The sequence below is a fragment of the Drosophila mauritiana genome, chromosome X (assembly GCF_004382145.1).
Source record: "Drosophila mauritiana strain mau12 chromosome X, ASM438214v1, whole genome shotgun sequence".
NCBI lineage: Eukaryota > Metazoa > Arthropoda > Insecta > Diptera > Drosophilidae > Drosophila > Drosophila mauritiana.
The window spans coordinates 9,256,631-9,276,913 of record NC_046672.1 but is presented as its reverse complement, the minus strand read 5'-3'; the positions used below and the strand labels follow the sequence as shown (position 1 = coordinate 9,276,913).

At 40.3% G+C, this 20,283-nt stretch overlaps 1 protein-coding gene across 4 annotated transcripts in view; it reads left to right on the top strand.

Annotated features, from left to right (window-relative positions):
* Positions 1–1,977: 1,977 nt before the first annotated feature.
* The window catches only part of LOC117146862 (low-density lipoprotein receptor-related protein 2), a 139,789-nt gene continuing 121,483 nt past the window's right edge, over positions 1,978–20,283 (top strand). For 2 of the 4 annotated variants that reach the window (XM_033313444.1, XM_033313442.1), the window contains exon 1: positions 1,978–2,239. The gene's annotated coding sequence lies outside the window, so the exon portion shown is untranslated. Of the gene's footprint in view, positions 2,240–5,320; positions 6,073–6,115; positions 6,368–20,283 lie in introns of those variants that run through there. The other 2 variants (XM_033313443.1, XM_033313440.1) reach the window with 2 other exon arrangements.

Sequence of the window (20,283 nt, the reverse complement as noted above, 5' to 3'; positions counted from 1 at the left end):
CTACACGATTAGTAAGTATAGTTAATATACACGTAATTTCTGATTGTTCAATAAATAACTTAGGAACTGTTTTATTTTATGCTTGGTTGGGAATTTCTTGAAATAAAAGCATTGATTATTATTTTTGTTATAATATTTAAAAATACTTCCCAAAATGATGTATTGCCTTATGTTAATAACTACGCACATAATTTGTGTAAGCCAGTCATTTATTAGCAGACAAATCGAGCTAAATTGCGATCAAGTGTGCGACCTTGGCGCACTGCCACTCGAGAACATGCTCAACGGCTGGTTAAACTTTGGATGGTTAATAAATTTATTTTGATTATTTTCGGGCGGGTCACGCTTTCCCCAATGACCCTGGTCTTAAAACGCGCGAGAATCTGTGCCTAAATAAATATAAGAACTGCACGCTTTGGTTTTGTGCATGAAAAGTTTGCATCGCATTTCGTTTTCTGCCAATTGTTTTTCTTGGCCCTATCACCTTTCGCTGCGAAATATGTCTGAACGAGAATGTTTTCGAATCCATTAAGACGCAATAGAGAATTTCCCTATAGCTCGTAGCGTTCGGTGATGTCTCCGCAGTGGATTGGACTGGATTGGAAATGTATATATCTTTCTACTTGGCCACCTGATAGGCGAAACAGCTTTTCCCATTCGAAAAAACTCAAATTGTCCAATTCCCCCCTTCCAAGAATGCGGAACGCCAGCAGGCGATCGAGGAAAAGTTTTTAGCAGCCGAAACAGCTGTTCATTTGCTGACTGACTTGCCGGCAATTACAGCGATTTTTCCCGGAAGAAGGGCCTGTTCGAATAGTTTGGGTGCACTCGAATTCTTTAAGGTAAATATTCAAGAACTTCTACAAAATTCTCCTGCTCGTTTCTAAAACTAAACAATGGGATTTACTTAGGTTCCGTTTCATGTGTGTGCAAGCTTGTACTTGAGAACAAGTGCGTTTATTTTTAGCCGAGTATTGGATTAATTTTCTCGTACGACTTGTAAGAGCTTCCATTATTTTCCTAGAGCAGCACCCTAGCAACCTGTTGAAGGGGCTTGCAACTCGAGCCGCGTTCGCTGCCAGCATCGAGCACGTTGCACGTGGCAAGCACCGATTGTTTACTCAATATTCTCGGCGTGCCGCAGATTGTGCCTCCAGAAAGCAAAATAAACACAAGTTCCATGAAAAGGTATCATTTGTCAAGCGACAGCCGACAAATGACTACACATACGTGTGTATGTTTGTATGTGCATGTGGTTCTATGTACCCAACGACTTAGCGGCTTAAGTAGCTGCTCTAAATAATAAATTCAATTGTAATCAGAATCGTTTATGTAAATATTCAAATCGTCAATTTGCCCGGACAGAGAGTGAGACAGAAAGAGTGCGAGAGTGAGAGGGGGTGGGGAATTGTCCTCCAATAATCCGCGAGGCAAGCAAAAGTGGCGGCGGGGCAGGTTCAGATAAGCACCCCCATTAAGACAACAATAAACTCAACAAGTTGTTCTGGAAAACTGTCAATTAGAACCACCACGCACTGGTGGCAGCAACAATTGTTCGAATGAAAACACAACATGCAGCATGCTGCGCGCTCGAACATGTCTGTGCCATGGAATCGGTGTTGCATCAGAGGTGTAGACGGGGGCTAATAGGAAATGCAGTGTAAATAAATAGTATCTAAACTATAGCAGAGAACAAAGAAAAGTATACTCCGAAGCTAGCATTTTAGTAGTACTCTTACTTGCTATTACTTCTTTATAATATATACTGAGTACAATCTCAATAATAAGAACTAAATAATAATAATGAATTGGTTCGATGATGAAAAGTTCCTTGATTAAACTAAAAGCTGCGCCTCTGTTTGACGTCGCACTGCCTGGAGTCGCGACTGCAACGCAACATGTTCGATAGTTCGAAGGTTCGAAGGTTCGATGCCTTCGGTTTTGGTTGGGCGGCGAGTGGGCTGCGCTGGCATCCGCTGGTCAGTCGCTCGCGGAGCGTCGTCGTGAACGGTCAGCCAGCGCGGCTAATAAGTAACCAACTGTAGTGACAGTGCGATAGTGACTCTGATCCGAACCCGAATCCCAGGCCCACAACAGATACGTCCAGCGTGTGGGCAGCCAGAACAGAGTGACAAGAATATCGGAGCCGACAACAACAGTAAACTGAAAGATAGAAAGAAAGAAAGAAAGGCCAACCTGCCGATTAAATTCCAATTGAGTGTTTCGAGTTTTTTTTCGAGTGAGTGCGGCGGTAAATATTTCGATCTTCTCCCTTCTTTTTTTTTGCTGTGCCACCAGAAACCGAAAAATGCAAAATTTAAAAACCAATCAGTGAAAATCGCAATTGCCAAAATATCAAATAGAAAAATATGGAAAATAGTTGAATCGAAGAAACGCAGGCCGAAAAATTATTAGAAAGAAAACAAAAAAAAAAAACACACACACACACAAATATCGAAAAACAAAAGGGGCAGACAGAAAGAAAGCGCTTTTATTATTTTATTTAACGATTTTTCTTCTTGCAATTTTTATTTTGCACACTTTGTTGTTGGGTCAGTCAGTTGGCGGCTTTCGCCACTTTACGAGCAACTTCCTTTTTTGGCCGGAGAAAAACCAGTCTGGCCAAGAGACCAAAAGACCCCTGGCCAAAAGACGTCGGTCGGTGGGCTCCAAACACTGCGAATGTAAACAAAACAGCAGCAAACCGTATTTGTTTATGACTCGGCTTGGCCAGGATAAAACCCAGAGACTTTGAGAGACCAGACCAACTAAATCCACACCCCCACCGCCCACGCCCTCGCCAAAAATATGATTTGCTACGACTTCCCATTCCCCGGCCGAGATTCTCAAGTGCGAGTTGCAAAAAAAAAAAAAAAAAGTCCCCGCTCCCCCTTTATTGCCCCACCGCGTTGAAACGACACCCGGTGAAAGTTTCCCAGTCGCAACTTAGAACTCTCTTCATTTTCGGGTTTCTTTATTTTTTGCTTGATAAATGAGTCGCTGGCATAGCCCCCGGGGCGGTAAATCATCTCTGCTTGTGGCACTGACAATTTCACAAATTTATATATTTGCCACAACAACCGACCGAAACACTCACAGTCGAAAGTTTTCCACTTCGAGTGCAAATTTGGCTGGCTTGGAAAAGTCCAGGCGAGCAAATTGGCCAGAGGTGTTGCCAACGAAAAACAAAAAAAAAAGAAAAATTGGTAAAGAAAACAATTGACGAAATCGGAAGTGACAGCATGATAGTTCAAGTTCAAACACGCATGATATCTTCATTGAGAACTGTTATTGAGAGTAAACAATAGTTTTCAAAGATTTCACGAAGTGTTAGCTAAAAGTGTGCCTTCAGTTCAGAATATTAAATATACCCAAATACGCTTTAAAATTGCTAGCTTAGTTGTTAAATATATTAACAGCTGATGTGATAATATCTATGAAATTGTTGGTTTCTGGAACTTGCAAGATTCGCAAATTCTAGTAGCCAGGTTGTTAATGCATATATGTAAATACGAGACATCGAGCGATTTCGAAGATATTCCACGCCAGTTATCCCCCCAGCCACTGGAGGCCAGCTCTAGCTCCCATTTTTAACTGGTTACCCCCGCTCGAGAATTCACCATGTCGGCTCTCGGTTTTTTCCTCCGCTTTTCGCTTACTCCACACAACTCGAATTGAATGGCAATCTGGAATATGCTAGGCAGATCCAATTGCATGCCACATATGCAGATGTAATGGGAGAGTTGGCCCACTCGCCACCCCCTTGTAAGCCCCCATCGAAAACCCCCTCCCCCCTTACAAAAGTAAGGCCCCCTTAGCCGCCCCGCTAACTGTACCGCTGATCTGCTTGCCTCATTGCCGGTTAGAAAGCCAATGGAACGAGTTTCGTTGAGTGTGCAACTAATTTTCTAAATTGTTGTCGCTGCTGATCGTTGAGCGTGGCAAAAAAAAAAAAATACACACATTATTTATATAGCCAACGTCGCACAAAGAAAATATCTGTCACCAACATTGGTCATCAATTTTGATGGGTTTTTGGCGTCTAGAAAAACGCTTTTATCACTGACGTTTTAATCAGATCTCGTCTAGAAGTATACAAAATCACGGTATGATCTTGCTTGAAGATGATTTCATTTTGCTAAAACGTGTTTTAATTTACTTTTATATCATGAATCATAAATATATGTATTTATGTGACTATTTTATATCGGGTAATACGATAATACAAAATCGTATATACATACATACGTACTTTTGCAAAATAAAATAAATAAAATCGGAATAATAAAATGTATATTTATGGAAATTTTTGAGCGATGGCATATTTAAATAGATACATGATTATGAGAGTGTGGGTGATAAAGAAAAGATTTTAGATTCAAAACCATCCATTCATCATTGCGAAGATCGAACTGTCATTTGTGCGATTGATTGATTGAATTTTAATAAAAGTCTTTGAAGTCGGATTTATTTATTTTTTTTATTGGGTTTTTCTTCTCTTGCGAGTGCGTCGTCATCATTTAATGGTGAAGATAGAAGAAGAATTACCCGAACCCATAGAAGGCGAAGAAGAAGAAGACAGGGCTAAAGAGACAGAGTGGGAAAGAGAGTAGGAGAGAGGGAGAGAGGGATAGAGAAATGTTAATGGATTAGGAAGCGAGCTCAAAAGGCAGCGAAGAAGAAGAATCGAATCTCGGCTACTTGCGACATTAGCCCTCTCCCTCCCACTCCCACCCGAAGAAGGCGGGAGAGAAAGAGAGGGGGAGAGAGGGAGAGCGAGAGCGGAATTGAATGGCCAAAGGAAAGGTGAAAAGAGGCAACTTGGCTTAGACGATGATGATGACTGTTTCTTCTGTGTGTGTGTGTGTACGTGTGTGTGCGGACAAACAGGTATCACACACACACCTACAGACACACTCACACCTGTGCGGAATAACTAAGCAGCGACCCGATTTTTAACAGAGAGCCAGAGAGAGATAAGGAGAGAAGAAACAGAGCCAAGAATCCGATCCATGCCATGCGCCTTAAACTATTACAAATCTATAACAAATCTACCACGAATCTACAAACCACAAGAGATCTTTTCACAGATCAATTTTAATGGGATTATTCAAAAATTTCCAGTTTCTGTAGTGGGGTGATTAAAGGAACCTGCATAAATGTTAAACATTTTAAGTCGTGTAATAATAACAGACCAATTCTTTTTTTTACCTTTTTTTTTTTAATATTTTAAATCACATTTCTTGTGACACGTGTAACTTCAAAGATTATCCATCAAAGAAATTTTTTGATAAGTTATCTTTTTCATTAGGCAATGAAATTAATTAAGTTCCTTTAACATGATTTGAAACTCCAGCGATTTTATGGCTACGTTTTCATTTTGAATAGATAAAAGTGCTGCTGGTGGCTTTCTGATTCTCCTAATTAGTTATTTCAATTCCGATTGATGGAGTTCTATTCTTGGGTTCAGCGCAAGTTATTCAAACCCTGCATACATAGTATAGCTCTAAGCTATATAGGCCGAAAGCCGATATGCAAAAACCAGAAACAAGTAGTCTTCATATGTAAAACTCTGTTCTCATTAAGTTCTGGACAGGTCATAATGATGTTTCGCCCCGTGTCGTTCCATCGCTCGCTCTGTCTCATGTGTACTTGGATAAAATAAGATTTTTTTGTGATTTTGCCGGTTGCCACACCTGAAATTCAGCTCTCTCCCCTCTCTCTCTCTCTCGCTTGCGCCAACGCAGCAGCAGCAAGAACAAGAACGACCAAAACGAAAGACTTAAACGACATACGTGTCTCGCGCTGACGTCGCCGCTCTCTCTCTCATCCTCTCTCGCTCTCTGATTGCTGTGTTTTTTTTTTCAGTTGGTTTCCAAAGGCGCGCCGTCGCAGTTCGAAAACCGCGGCTCTCGCCAGCAAAATAAAAAACAACAGCAATTTAATTTAAATAATTACAAAAGAGTCTATTTAAGAAAAAACCTTCTCGAAGAAAGGCAAGAAGAAAAATGGCGCGCGTTCAACAAAGAGAAAATTAGAAACGAAAACGATTTTTTTTCAAGTGCTGACAAAGTTTGTGTTTTGTTTTCTTTATTTTCTGTTTTTGTGTTTGCCCTTTTGCCTGTTTCGTTTTCGGTGTTTCTGTTTTGGTTCTGTTTTTCCCATATTTTCTCTATTTTACCTGTTGTCTTGGCCTGCCACCAACAACAACAAGAAGAAAGCAACAACAAAAGGATCTATTAAGAAAATTTTAAAGAAAAGTGCCAGCACAAGGATTTTTGCTCTCTCTCGCACACTGCTGCTCTCTCGCTCACGCTCGTTCTCTCGCTCACTGTCTGGATTACGCTCTTCTTTTTGCCAGCGACAGGTAAGCAAAAACAATAACAACCAGAAAATCAGAAAAAGAGAAACAATTTTCTTGTAATTTTAATTGGAAAACGTGTTACGTTGCACACACAAAAATGTGGAAAACCACCGAAGAAAATCGTTTGAAATTTTTTTAGGCAAACGAAGACATGTGAACCAGAAAAAGAAGAAGCTGTCTCTTGCCGGTCGAGTGGTAAATTAAGTTGTCCCAACCCTCCACACACGACCCCCCGCCCCCCTCCAACAGCACTAACTGGCACTCTCTGGTATTTTCTGTACCATCTGTAACTCGGGCTCTGAACGTATTCAATTAGCCAGTTTTGGTATGCAGTATTTCTCAGAGCTACCGAATATATAAGCACTGTGCTTCTTAAGAAAAAAACTCTTTTTAAAGCTATCCAACTCGAATTTTCCACATGGAACTGGTCAAGGCTAAATATATTAATGAGTGCCGAATACTAATCAGTAAATATTTTTCACACCAATACAAGATTTTATTAACAGCTGTAGAACGATTTCCAGAATCCATTGCCATTTATAATGGGTAGATTCTTAAGCTTCTGGATATGCGTATCCTTTAAATCCTTTCAAATATTTAACATCTTATAGTATAAAGGTATCCTAAAGTCGCTTCTTAAAGGCTCTTTCTAATTTGTGGTTGTCTTCTTGCTGAGTTTTGTTCTTCTTGTAACTTTAGTGGGATTCCCCTTACGCTCATCAACTAGCTTGTTGTTGGACTGCGTTTTCTGCGCTTTCCACTTTGGCCCACCCCCTACGGGTTTTCCGACCCTTTGACGCCGCCAGGAACTAACTGATTTTCCCCCTTTCGTTCTGTATCATTGCCTTTGCTTGTTTCGCCGTCCCTTTCCGATGGCAATGCATTTAGAACCAGATCTTACAGCATTTTTTTCGGGGGGAGCCAGCATCTTGCTGTCCTCCTTTGATATCTGCCCTTTCGTTCGCACTATGCGCATGTGTGTGTGTGTGTGTGAAATGTTTTTGTTGTTTGTTGCCGCTGATTAAATTGTTTGAGAACTTTCGTTTATAATTTGATGTACCATCTACCGCCCCACCCGCTTGAAAAGTCGCCACCCACACGGCGACTTTCGCCCGGAAAATTTCACCCACCACCCACCGCCCGCCGTATTTAGTTTCATTTCTGTGTGCAATTAGGCAGCATTTATCTCGTTTAAATTTGCGGCAGTTTACGAAGCTCAGCGGGTCCCGCTTATCACAAAAACCCAAACAAAGCACAAAAGATACGTCGACGGGGTACACAAAGCCAAAATTGGGAATGTTCTTAGATTGAAATGCATATTAAATATGCAAACCTATAACTTGAACAATCTGGAAATAATAATATATTTATATAGTTGATATTTTCTTAGCTGTGTAAAAGAAATAATTCTTTGCAACAATGGGCATTGAAAAGGTAATAACTGTAAAGTTCGACAATATTTTCTCAGTGCAGGGAGGCTGGAGACTGATGAATGCCTGGCTAAATTTAACTTAGAACTTTTCGGAGTCTCTGGAAAATTCAGATCTGAAGAGGAGATGTGTGCGAGGTGGAAGAGATTAAGAAAGATGAAGGAGAAACGAACGACTTTTTAACAAGGGACGTGGCCATAATATTCAACGAGCAAACTTTAAAAGGAGATGTATAAAATGAAACCAAGAAATATTTGCTATGGTGAAGAGCAACATTTTTGGAATATTATTAATGATCAGGGGATGCAATTAATTTGACACAATGGATAATTACTCTGTTCCGGAAGCCTTACACAAAGACCCAGTACCAGGCAGCCCGTCTATGTATATCGAATGGGTCTCCATAACAGACCTACTTACTCAATTGTTTCTCGCTCACTTCACATGGCAGGAGTCACGGCCCCTTTTTGGGGCCGGAAAAGCTGCCGGGAAGTACCTGCAGCCACAAAGCTTCGGAGGAGGCTCAGCCTTCTCGATTCTAATGCATTTCCAAACCCTGATGGCAATTGAAATGCTGCTGCAGTGGAAGAAGCAGAAGGAGCTGCAGCACCAGGAGCATCATCATCGTCTCCTCTTGTTGTTCCGTGTGGCATGTCATCATTAGGATGTCGTCTGTGCACCATAAACTCGGCTATTACCCTGTTGAAAGTGATAGGGGGGCATATTGGTAAGAATCCATTGTCTGGCAACTCTATTAAGCTATGTCATTTCTGTTTTTGAAAATTCAGGAAAGTTGGCAAATTTGTGAGGCATTTAAAGTATGTGCCAATAAATGTAAGGTCTAAAATCTAAAAGGCTAATGTCTTTGCCATCTAAATAATATTTTTCAATTAATGGGTACCTTTCGTTTGCTAAAGTTGCATTGTAACCCAGCTACTTGTTGTATTTGGTCCTACGAGCCGGATACCCTCAATACAGCGATTTCGCCCGCACCCCGACCCCTGACCCCTCGTATTCTCGTGCTGCTCTTCTGTTTCTGCGGCGGCTCTAATGCATTTTTCATGCATACATTTAGCAAACGTTCGCCAATCAGACGATGCCGCTACTTGATGCCTGCCTGTCTCACTTGGAGCCCCACTCCGCCCCATACTATTCCACCTGTCCTTTTGTCCGTCCGGAACTCAACTCGACTGCAGTTTTTTGGTATTTGTCATGTTGACAAATTGCAATGCCAACCAACATATGTGGAACTATTCGGGATAACCGAAGGATATCGGGGGGTCTTGGGGGGTGCCGATTGAGGGGCTGCCGCTCACAAGTCCCAAATCCATATGCAAATGCCATTGACAGGTGGGCAGGCGCAGGTAATCTGCATGAAAGTCTTTTTTTTTTTAGTCCTGTTTGCATTGGCTAAATGCACCTAGAGAAATAGAGAAATCCGATCAATAATTGGCATCTCTGCGAGATAATATGTACTTTGAATAAATGGCCTAATTAATTCGATTTAATTGGACATTAGCGTCGTTAAAGGGGTAATTGATTTGTTTGCGCACGGGGAAAGTTGCACATAATGCTCTTGTGGTGATATGACATTTATTATCATTCCTAAACTCGCTTTTGCTTTTGTTTCAAGTGTATTACAGAAGTGAAAAAAAACGTAAACCGTCATTGGGCATAGAAATGCACCGATTCAAACCAATTCAAACTCGATTGTGCTGTGGAATTTTTTGTTTAGTACGGGTGTGTCGAATCGCTCTTGAACAATTGCATTTTAATTGCAGTTACAATTGCAACACTGTGGCAGCCATATCTGCACCAATGCCTGCGATGATTTGGGCACCAAAAATGCTAATCAAGTTTGGGCCGCTTTCCGCTTCCGTAGCTGATTTCCATCGGTTAATCAACGGCACAGCAACAGCACATCGCTTAAATTTCAGTTTACGAGAACGTGCTGATTTTTGTGTATTGCAATTATCGGCGATATGTTTCGTGTCTTATTTTTTTATTTTATTTATTTATTTATCTTGCGGTTTGTGCTTAGGCCTTGAATTCGATGAGATCATAGCCCAAGCGTTTGGTCGTACCGAAATTAAACAGAGCTCTTGTTTGTTTTTCCAAGGAACAGGAGAGTTCCATTCGGCTTGGGGTTTTTTTTTTGTTTTTTTTGGGGGAAAAATAAATAAGCAAGAGAAATTTGAAAACAAATTGCCGAAACGTGAGCGACATTTTCAAGCAGACAGATACCGGAGATAATTTTCGAGAAAGCCCCCCTTTTTTCGTTTTCGTAGTGAAAAATAATTATGAGGACGTACCGAAAAGATTAGCAAGATTAATTTGAAACATTCATAATTGAAAGGTACGAGTTATTTGCTTTCAATCTTCTGACCTCGAACTTGGGCAACATTTTATTTTGCAAACGAAATTTGATTTATGTTCAAATTGTCTGTATTTCTTGTGGTGTCTTATATTCTCTCCATTTTTGCTTGTGACCCTGAAATGCCGGAATAAAGGTTATAATTCAGACTAGTGCGCTGGCCAAGCTTTTATTTTAAAAATGAATATTGCGAAGAAAATATTATTGACAAAGCTAGGAGGAACTAAAAATTGCAACTGCGCTTTCAACACATTGGTCAACCAATTCGAATGACCCCAGTCAACGATAATTTATTTTCTATTAAAAAGCCAGTTCCGTTTGAATAATATAACTTCTCAAGGGGCAGCAGATAATTAATTTTTTTTATTAATTAACAACTGCACTTGGGGTGATGATGATCAGATACTCACGTGAAGTATCCGTCAGATTGTTTTCGTGGAATACTCTATACCGATAATTTATTTGCTAATTATTAAAAGCCACAATTTGCAAATAATGTTGATACAATCGAATCCCATATATACCTTTATGTATGTATAGATGCTTAGATGCTTAAGTAGAAATTCCCCCGAGCCCAGAATTATTCCAGTTTTTCCCTCTTTGCCCTCCATTTGGTCATTTTGCGGGGGGTGCCCAGGTTCCATAAAAACAGGTCTCGAGGCTTCAGAAACAAAGAAAAAAAAAAAAAAAACACATATAAAAAGTTAAGAGAAAAAATCCAAGCACTACGGCAAACTTAATTAGAAACAACACCAACAACTGCGGCGAGGCAAATAAAAATTAGAAATCTTGAAATGTTGCTAAAGTTGTTGAGCATCTGTAGTGGATACGTGGCTTTGACGCTTGTTGTTATTCTTATTTCTTATTCCCCTGGAAAAAAAAAAGTTTACAAAAAAAAGAGAAGCGGCTTCGAACCCAGTCATGTGAATGGCTTATGCTAATTTTATTTCATTTCGCTGTGGCTTTAATTGTTGGCGGCCCGCGAAGTTGGGCCAAATACTTCTAATGGAAATGATAATTCGGGTATAATTATTTTCGGCTATCCCACAAGCTCCAATCGATAAAAGAAAAGAAATTGTGAGTCTTTGATGTGTCAAAGTCGAGATCTTCCCAGAAATCAATAGATTCTATTGTTTTTTTTTTGCTAGCAAAGTCAATAATGATATCATTATCAGAGGCTATGAGTTCTCAAAAGATGACTAATGCGTTTTGCTAGTTGAGAGATTTCAGTAGCAGTTTTCAAGTCAGCCTTAATCAATCAATAGTCTCGCTTTAAATCTAGTGTCTTATTGGCCAGATTGGTTTTAATGCCAATAGGCTATCATTAGTTTTTCAATAAGTCAATGGCATTGTTTGTGGGTTAATAAAAACTGCCAATCAATTGATGGTTGCGTTGGTTAACTTGAGTTCAATGAGAAGCGTAAGTTAATAACATAAATGAAAATCGAGGTGTACAAAAAATATTATTGATAGATGTACAGCCAACATATATCATTAAACAAACGAGTTCAATTGAACTGCAAATCTTGTACTATAACCCGAATAGTGTTTGTTTAAGCCAAATTTCCAACGAAAGTTTATGCAATCGAAACTTTTTTGTAAATCGCAAAGCCACAGTTGCATTGTCACCTGTTATCGGATCTATCGATGCAACTTTAACCCCTATCCACCGATTTTAATTAGAACCCTCTGCCTTGTTAGCACATTTTCGATGTCACAAACTTTGTGGAGCTTGTAATTGAATATATTTTCCGGTCGGACGCCACGCTATATAGTACTTACATACACGTACGTGTTTTCGGGGGTGAGAGACACAATCTGAACTATGGTGGCTTGCCATTTGGATTTGAATTACTGTCCGATGGAATAATGGAAACGAGCAGGGAAGACGAGACTTGGAAACCTTTGCTCAAGTTAATGAATGAGCTGACATTTGGGTTCGGTTCGGTACGGTTCGCTTTCGGCTCAGAGCCATGGCAAAAGTTCAAATATTGGTTTGCATCGGTTTACACACAAATTAAAAGTACCGAAAAGCAGAAAGTAACATGCCAAAACCGAGTGGGACAGCAATGTCGTACCCAAAAAGTTGGTCAACTAAAAGTTTCACCGTTCGCAATGCTTTTGCGGGTCCCTGGAAATGCCCTTGCCATTAAAAAGAAAAAATAAAGTATATGATGGGTGAAAATAATCGAATATTATTTACCTGCTACTTAGACTTATTTTGTTTTGCAAGTCCTTTTCGAGCGACTGGCACGTTCTCAGATTAAAGAGTCCGAACGTGATTTAATGAAAATTGAAAGTTTATGATTTTGTGTAAATATTTACTGCTGCAAACCAATAGAACCTCTTATTTGTATTGTTTTCAAGTTATTTGTCATAAGATAATTTCATAAATAACGTTGAATTCTACATTCTATACAAGCAAGAGCTGCAATCGATAGCATTTTGCATAAACATGTGACCAAATCCTAACTTATCAAGCAGAAATGGTCACCACACTCATTAGTCACATCTTGCAACCGTTTGGGGCACAGAACACCCACAATTTTCTGCTGCTGATAGGTACTCAAAATAGTACTGGGCAAACTTATAGACATAATCACAACTGTGGCTGATACCAGAGAGTGCAGCAACAATGGCAACAAATTTGTGTGTGCAACAACATGGAGGCGTGGAGCGAAGAGCCAACTAACCACAATGAACTTTGGCAAACTTGCTGGGGCGAAAAACCCCCGAAAAACGCAACAACAAAAATGTCAAAAGCCAGAAAGCGAAGAAGCTCAAAAGCTGCAAACTGGAAACTAGAAGCCTGTAAACAGCTAACTGAAAACGAGAGGCGAGAAGCGAGAAGCGAGCGGCGACCTTGCCCCGAGTGCCAAATAAAAGTCGATCATAAATATTTGCCTAAACAAGAAAGCCGGGGCCAGCGAATAAAGCAAACTTAAATTAGCTATCAGCTTCAGTTGGTCGTCGAGCTAAAAAATTTGTGTGCCATAAAATGTAAATAACGGTGCTGGCGCAGGACCTCGAGCAGCTGCAGGACCTCCAGATGTTCCAGCGCTCCCTAAAAAAAAAAGAAACCTACCAAAATAACAAAAAAATAAAACCAGAGAAGGAAGTTAAATGAAGATATTTGTTACAGTCAGTGCACCTTGAAATTGTTCTGCACCAACCCCCCGAAAATTCTGCCAAACAAAACCCGAAGACAACGAACCCCACTAACTATATATATATATATATATATTTGATCGGGTGTGGCAGACAACGGAGTCACCTGCGATAAGGTGAGCAGATTTATTGGCCCGACTTGCAATGGGGCAAAAAGCTGCTTCAAATTGAGTGCTGCAAGCAGCTTAACTTTGTTGTATCCCCAACTTTTTTCTTTTTTTTATCAACCAACCACCCCAGTTATTTGTAGAGTGCTAGGTAGAGCTTATTTTTGCATATCTGGGGATCAATCAATTTGCAGGTTTTGAGTTCTCCTGAGTATTATGCTGGGATTTATTGAAGGGTTCCCTGCGAGTAAGTGCGATTAGTCTCTTTAAAAAAATAAGGGAAACGATTCCATCGATTTCTGTGCTAATTTCGAGAGTCAATCTTCACATGAATTTTTGTTTACTAAAAGAAATAAAAAGAAAAAAGAAGCGTGATTTGAAAGCTGATTCATGCGAAGGGCATCAAGCAGTCGCGCTAAATGGATAATTCTATTTGCTCGCGAATCTTGTGTATTATTCGAGCTTATTTCGCCCGTTGCTTGGATATCTTTTATAGTCATATCCTGCTGTTTCTGCCTCTTCCACCGCTTCCTTCGCTTCTGCCACTGCCACTGGTTTTGGACCCGCTCCTGGAGATCCTGTTGGGGATGAGGAGGCGGTGGCCAGAGTGGAGTGCCAGAGACAGATTATCATCAGTGGGCAACTTTATTAGTGTCATTAGATGCAGTCAAAGCGCACGGCATGGAGCAGAAAATGCTGGCCATGCGATGCCTGAAAACTCTACTTTATGTTCTCTTCAGAACGAAAACCCCCACCATAGAACCCACCACCCCCCCTCTTCCAGCAAAACATCATTTTCTCTGCCGCTTTTCCTTCGTCTTCTGCTGGTTTTCCCAGCAACAGCTACTCCGTTTTGTGCTATTTTGTCTCTGTTGTTGTTGCGAAACGACTAACTGCAAATTAGTAGCTACTTCTAGCAATTTATCTGAGCATTGTATGGCGCACATACATGGGCGCTGTGAAGAAGGGGGCACGGAGGGGCGGCCGGGTTTTCACGGGGGCCAACGAGGGTATAACAACCGTCAGATTGGAGTCTCATTATGAATACGCGTTTGCAGTTTGGACAGTGACGGACAGGCATTGGGTTGGAGCGGGGGGTGGGGGGTAAACTAGGGGTCTCTCTACCATCATCATCGCAGTCATCATCCTTATTACGGGTAGCATCTTCCTCTGCTGCTGCAACTGCTGCAACTGCTGCAATTGTATCTGGCCGAAACCGAAAACTAGAAACGTTTCAAATGCCAGGCCGTGTGCAATGCCTCAAAGATGCACTGCGAGAAAGATACATCAACAAATACTCTTTCAGAGGTCTAACAGGTGGTGTTGCTATCATAAATACTGCTCCCTAGTCCCAATAATTGTTAATCACATTTGTTTTTGCTTAATATTTTATATATTTGCACCCAATTGTCTGCCGTGTATTTGTCGTAACTCTTGTCATATCTGCGCACATCCCCCTTCATCGCCGCATTCATCTTTGCTCGGTGGTGGTGTGCATGTGTTTCATAAATTTTGTTTGCTCATTATTTTCGGCTATGCGAGAGCTATGGCAAAAAAGGTGCGGGTCCCGTACTCGAACCTTGCACCCCGGTGCCTCCTGTAGTATCCCTAGCTACTTGCACCCACAACTCCTCCTCCTCCTGCTCCTCCTCACTCTCGTTCACATCCTCATCCTGCTGCCCCGATCTACCGTTATTGTTTGGTGGCCGCTCTCCTTCGTCTGGCATCCAAAAATTTTCAAGTGACTCAAAGTTTGCCATGTGTGTGTGTTTGAGTATCTGTGTGTGAGTTTCAGAGTATCTGTGTGTGTGTTTCAGAGTATCTGTGTGTGTTTCAGGGTATCTGTGTGTGTTTCACAGTATCCGAGTGTGTGTGTGTGTCTGGTGGCAACCTAATTTTTTGGTTTACGTTCAGTTTTAATGGGCTTGGGAGCCCGTCAACGTAACTCTCCCTTCGTTTTCTTGTTGTTTTTAATGTTGTTGCCGCTGTGGTTGTTGTTGTTGTTGCTGGCAGCATCCTCATCAACAACAAACGTAGGTAGCTAAATTATAGCAACAACAAAAAGTGAAGAAACGGAAAAAGATAGAGGAGTTAGCAGCGAGCCACGACACTGAGAGAATATATAACCAAAAACTCAACCAAATTTATGAAAATAAGCTTCCTAAATTTAACTTTTTTTCGAAACATTGAATACACATAAAAAGTTTATCTGAAACATAAAACAATTTATTAACTACTCACTAATCTCCACTACCAAAAATGAAACATTTGTTGTGCTGGTTTTATTTATTTAGTGTCGCCAAGTTATATTTCAAAAATTTCAGTGAATTTTAAAATGTTAGTAACGATTTTTTCGAAGTGGTATGTTTCTCCCTTTTTTTAACTCTCTCTCTCTCTCTCTCTTCATTTGCTAAAAAACAATTGTTTCTTGTTTATGGCCTGAAGGCAAACATTTTAAATTTGGCTCTGTTTTTTTGGTTGCCGGTTTACGTTTCGGTTTTGCTTTGGTTTTCATCATATTGCCGCTTTTGCTTTGTTTCTGCAAATGTTTTTTTCCTAAACGCAATTAAGGTAACTAAAATAGGGCATCAAGAAAATATTAACTTTTTCTCCGCAAAAGTTCCTTTTAACATTTTTTCCCTTATTTGATTTCGAGTGGCACCTGTACATACAAAAAAAAACCGTCTCTTCAAATTCCAACAAGTTTCCCCTTTCTTTTGTAGTTTTACGAACTTTATAACTGCAGGATTTCCTTTATTTTCCACTTGTTGGGCATAGTTTTATGATTTTATAAATTGGATTGCTCTTGCCGCTTTCATCTCAAGCTGTTGATGTTGCTCTTGTGCACATATGTTGCTGATGCTAGTCGTCTTGCTGCAGTTGCAGTTGCTGTTGCTGCAGTTGCAGTTGCTGCTGCTGCAGTTGCAGTTGCTTCTGCTGCAGTTGCAGTTGCTGTTTCTGCTGCTGCCTGTTGCTGTTGTAAGTGTTGCTGTCGTTGTTACTGCTGCTAATTGCGTTTTGCTGCTGCTGTTGCTAATGCTGTTTGCACTGATGTTGCTGCTGCTGCTGTTGCTGTTGCAGCTGCGATGTTGCTGCTTCTTTCTCCTTGCCACTAGGGCTCCATATGGAGTTGAAACTTTTTGTGTTGCCGCCGGCCATTTGCTGCTGCTCCTTCTGCTGCTGCTCGCATTAATAGTCAGTTAGTATGCATGGTAAACGCTCGCGGTCTCGCAAAAAAATATAAAAAATATAGAATAAAGTGCCGGGGAAGCCCAAAACTTTTTTAATGTTTCAAATAGTTTGTAACTTTTTTTTTATATACTTTTGGAGTGGCCAAATCAAATGCAATTAATTAATGAACAACTAAAACGCAGCATGTGGAAAATCAAACGGAAGATAAGCTCTGGCTTGAATGATTTTTTTTTTGATTTTTTTTGCTGCCATTCCTGACAAAACTTTTCGCATAAAAGAGATATGTTCGAAATTTTTGAGATGTAAATTATGAAAAATGTTTGCATTTGACCACTGTTCATATTGCGCGTACTCTTTCCCTCTAGCAGTTTCTATCTCTGTCTAACGCATTTGGCTGACACCGACACACAGACACTTACAAAACGATTTCCGTTTCCTGTGTTCATTAAACTGTCCGAAAAAAGAAAGCGTCGACCGCACGGATACATGAGTGCCAGGCGGCAGATACCCAGATACTTAGATACTTAGATACGCTGGGCACAATTACGAATTCCCCAAAAAAAAAAAAAAAACTAGGCAAATATGCGAGTGGCATAGGAAGGAATAGAAATAAAGCAGACACGAAGCTGGGGATTAAATTACTTTGGCTATTGTGTGGCTATTAAGTAAAACTAGGCTTATGTGTAGATACATGTGATAAAGTCAGCAAACACCTTGCATCATATATAAGATTATTCTGCGACTAAACTATCGGAAAGTGCAACTTAAATAAATTTATAAAGATAAACAAGAAGACTTTCCTCACGGTAATCTCGCGGAGTATCTTCTGTTTTGTAGGGCCATTTAAGCGTATCTGCATCTGAAGTGATTTGCTTGACGAGCTTTCATTACACAATTCGCTATTTCTAGCGGCCATCGAACATCACATCTTTTTGCACATGTTTGGCTTGAAAAAAAAAGAAAAGCCAAGAAGAAATAGTCGCTTGTGTTTTGTTGTTACCTATTTTTCAGCACCGTTTGCTTTCGGGTTGTCTCTGTATTTTTTCCGCCAGAGTCGCTAATGTATTCAAAAGATATCGTTGAAAACAAACGTGGACACAGATACAGATACACAGATACAGATACTTGACTCGGCCGCATTGTTGCTGTTTGTCTCGCCTGTTGCTTTGAAGCCAGCCCGATATATCCGCTACTGTGGTACATTGTGCCCCCTCTTAAAGCCCCCCACTAAGCCCCTCCACCCCCACTACTAGGTACTACCCACAAACCGGCCAAAACCCCACCCCCTCTTTTTGGCCCAGCCTGAAATGGGGGGCCACGCACACCGCAATGTGAATGACCCTTTTGTCGTCTTCGCATTCGCCTTCTCCGTAGCCTTCTCCTTCGCACTGTGTTGGTTTTTCTCTTTGTGTATTTTTTCCTGTGTTTTTTTTCTGTTATTTGGTTGTTGTGCGGTTACACAGATTTTCTAAGCTCTGCGCGTGTGTGTGTGTGTTTGGCCAGGGAAAATAATGGAAATGGAAAATAGTTGAAAATTACGAAGTGCGCCAGCGTATGTAAACCGAAACCTCACATTAGCCCGCGAGGGGCAAATCACAAAAAAAAACAAAAAACATAAAAAACAGGAAAAAAGACCGGCTAACTGGGCAACAGGTTGGAAAACCAAAATAAAAACACAAACAGTAAGCGTTTGAGGGTGATCTATTAAAATAATTATCGATGCAGTTGGCCTGCAATCATTTTCTATGGCTTCTCATTTTGCATTTCGCAGAAAATCTTTATGTTTGCATGTGTGAGCCCCAAAGTAACCCTGCAAAAGTGGTGGCAACAGATGGGTTAAAGGGTGATTACAAGCCCCCCCTGGTAATGTAATTTGAAATTTGTTAGGGACATGCACTCAAATCGGAAAGTTCAATGTTCATAGCGGACACGGCTTTCAAGTTGAACGCTTTTTGAAGTTGTGACACTCATGATATAGGGGTAAAATACTTAAACCAATTAAAGTGCATTTTGGTATGTCCCATTAAATTGGTAAATAATACCAATGAAGATATAAACCAAAATTTAGGGCTCTCAATAGAGGCGTTTCAGATAAAGGCACAGCTTTGATAAGATTTCTTGATTGCCAGCTACTTAAATTTTGCCCAAAATTGGTGGTATATAATTTCGCGAATATAATAATCGCGTGATTTTGATGTGAATGCCAGCTGCGTTTTTTAAGAGTCCGCCAAAATGGGTTAAGCTCGGCGGCTAATTATATCAATTCCCATCGGAAACGAGCCACTCCCATCCCCCAAGCCTTCCTCTCGTCTTTTCTCCTCTTTTTGGGGCCATTGGAAGTCGCAAAATGTGCAAAAGACAAAGCAAATAAGCGAACGTGACTGGAAATTATAAAATTAACACCAATATGTTCATGTTTATTTCTGTTTTTGGTCATTTGCGAATGATTTTTATTGGATGGTCCTCTCCTTTATATACATTATATCGATACATATCGTACATGGTAAATGCATTGAGATGAATGAGTAAGTAAATATGCAAAGCCGACACAGACAGGTAGAAAAAAACTAACTAAAATGTAAAAAAAAATAGCAAGAAATACGAATGCAATCGTAAACAAACAAAAATGCTCTGCGATCATGTGACGATTTAATAAATTGCTTTTATTGCCTCCATTTCATGTTTGCTCTTTGCCAATGAATTGCTCTGCCATTGAAGTAAGGTTATTTCCACTAACCAGTGAATATGCAGCCTTTTATAAACTTTAAGCCAAACTATAAATAAATAAATTCGATAATCGATAATGTTTATTTTTTTTTTTATATTTATTGCTGGCTCCCCAAGAACGAAAATTATTTTTAACACGCTCTGCAGAAATCTTGCACTGCAATGCGATACCATCCGTTCTAAGATATTTATGACTAACTCAAGAAACTGATACCCAGTCGTATTTTCTTTCCGCATAAGTGTAATCAAAGGTATTGAATAACCGAGCTGCGTGCAGAGTATTCCGATATCGGCGGAAATAATTTACACACATTTGCTGAGTCTGAGGTTGAACATCTGGATATATATTTCAATGAAACATGTGGAGGGCAAATTGTTTCCACTGTCTTTTTTTACTTCTCTCATTTTTTTTTTGCCGAGAAGCGCCAAGCCGTGATTAATTGCTGGCGGATTTCACATAAAAACATGAGGCTTTTGGTTGGCCCTCCCATATTTATTTGTGGGCGTGGCAGTTGCCCTCGACAATGTGCGACCATCAAATCGCATTAGTTTGGCAGGAATAACGATTGGCAACGTAAAAGTGCAACAATCTAATTGCATTCGCACGCATTTTTATCAAATCGTTTTTGGCATGGCATTCTAATGGATTTGATTTGATTTTCCTTATACCGGGCTTGCGCTTTTTTCCCGCCCTCCCCCGCGCCGACCATTGTGCATTTGTTGTGTTGGCCAACAAAAATTTTGATTGGATTTGGTTGTAAGAGCATAAAATCCAGATTTCTGGCTATATATATGTGCGTTGTCTATATATTCGATATGGGGCCAAACAACAGCCATTCAAGTTCAATGTTGCCACACAAAATCGAGCAAACAAATGGCGAAAAAGCAAAAAAAAATAATACCTCTCGACAAGTTTGTTTG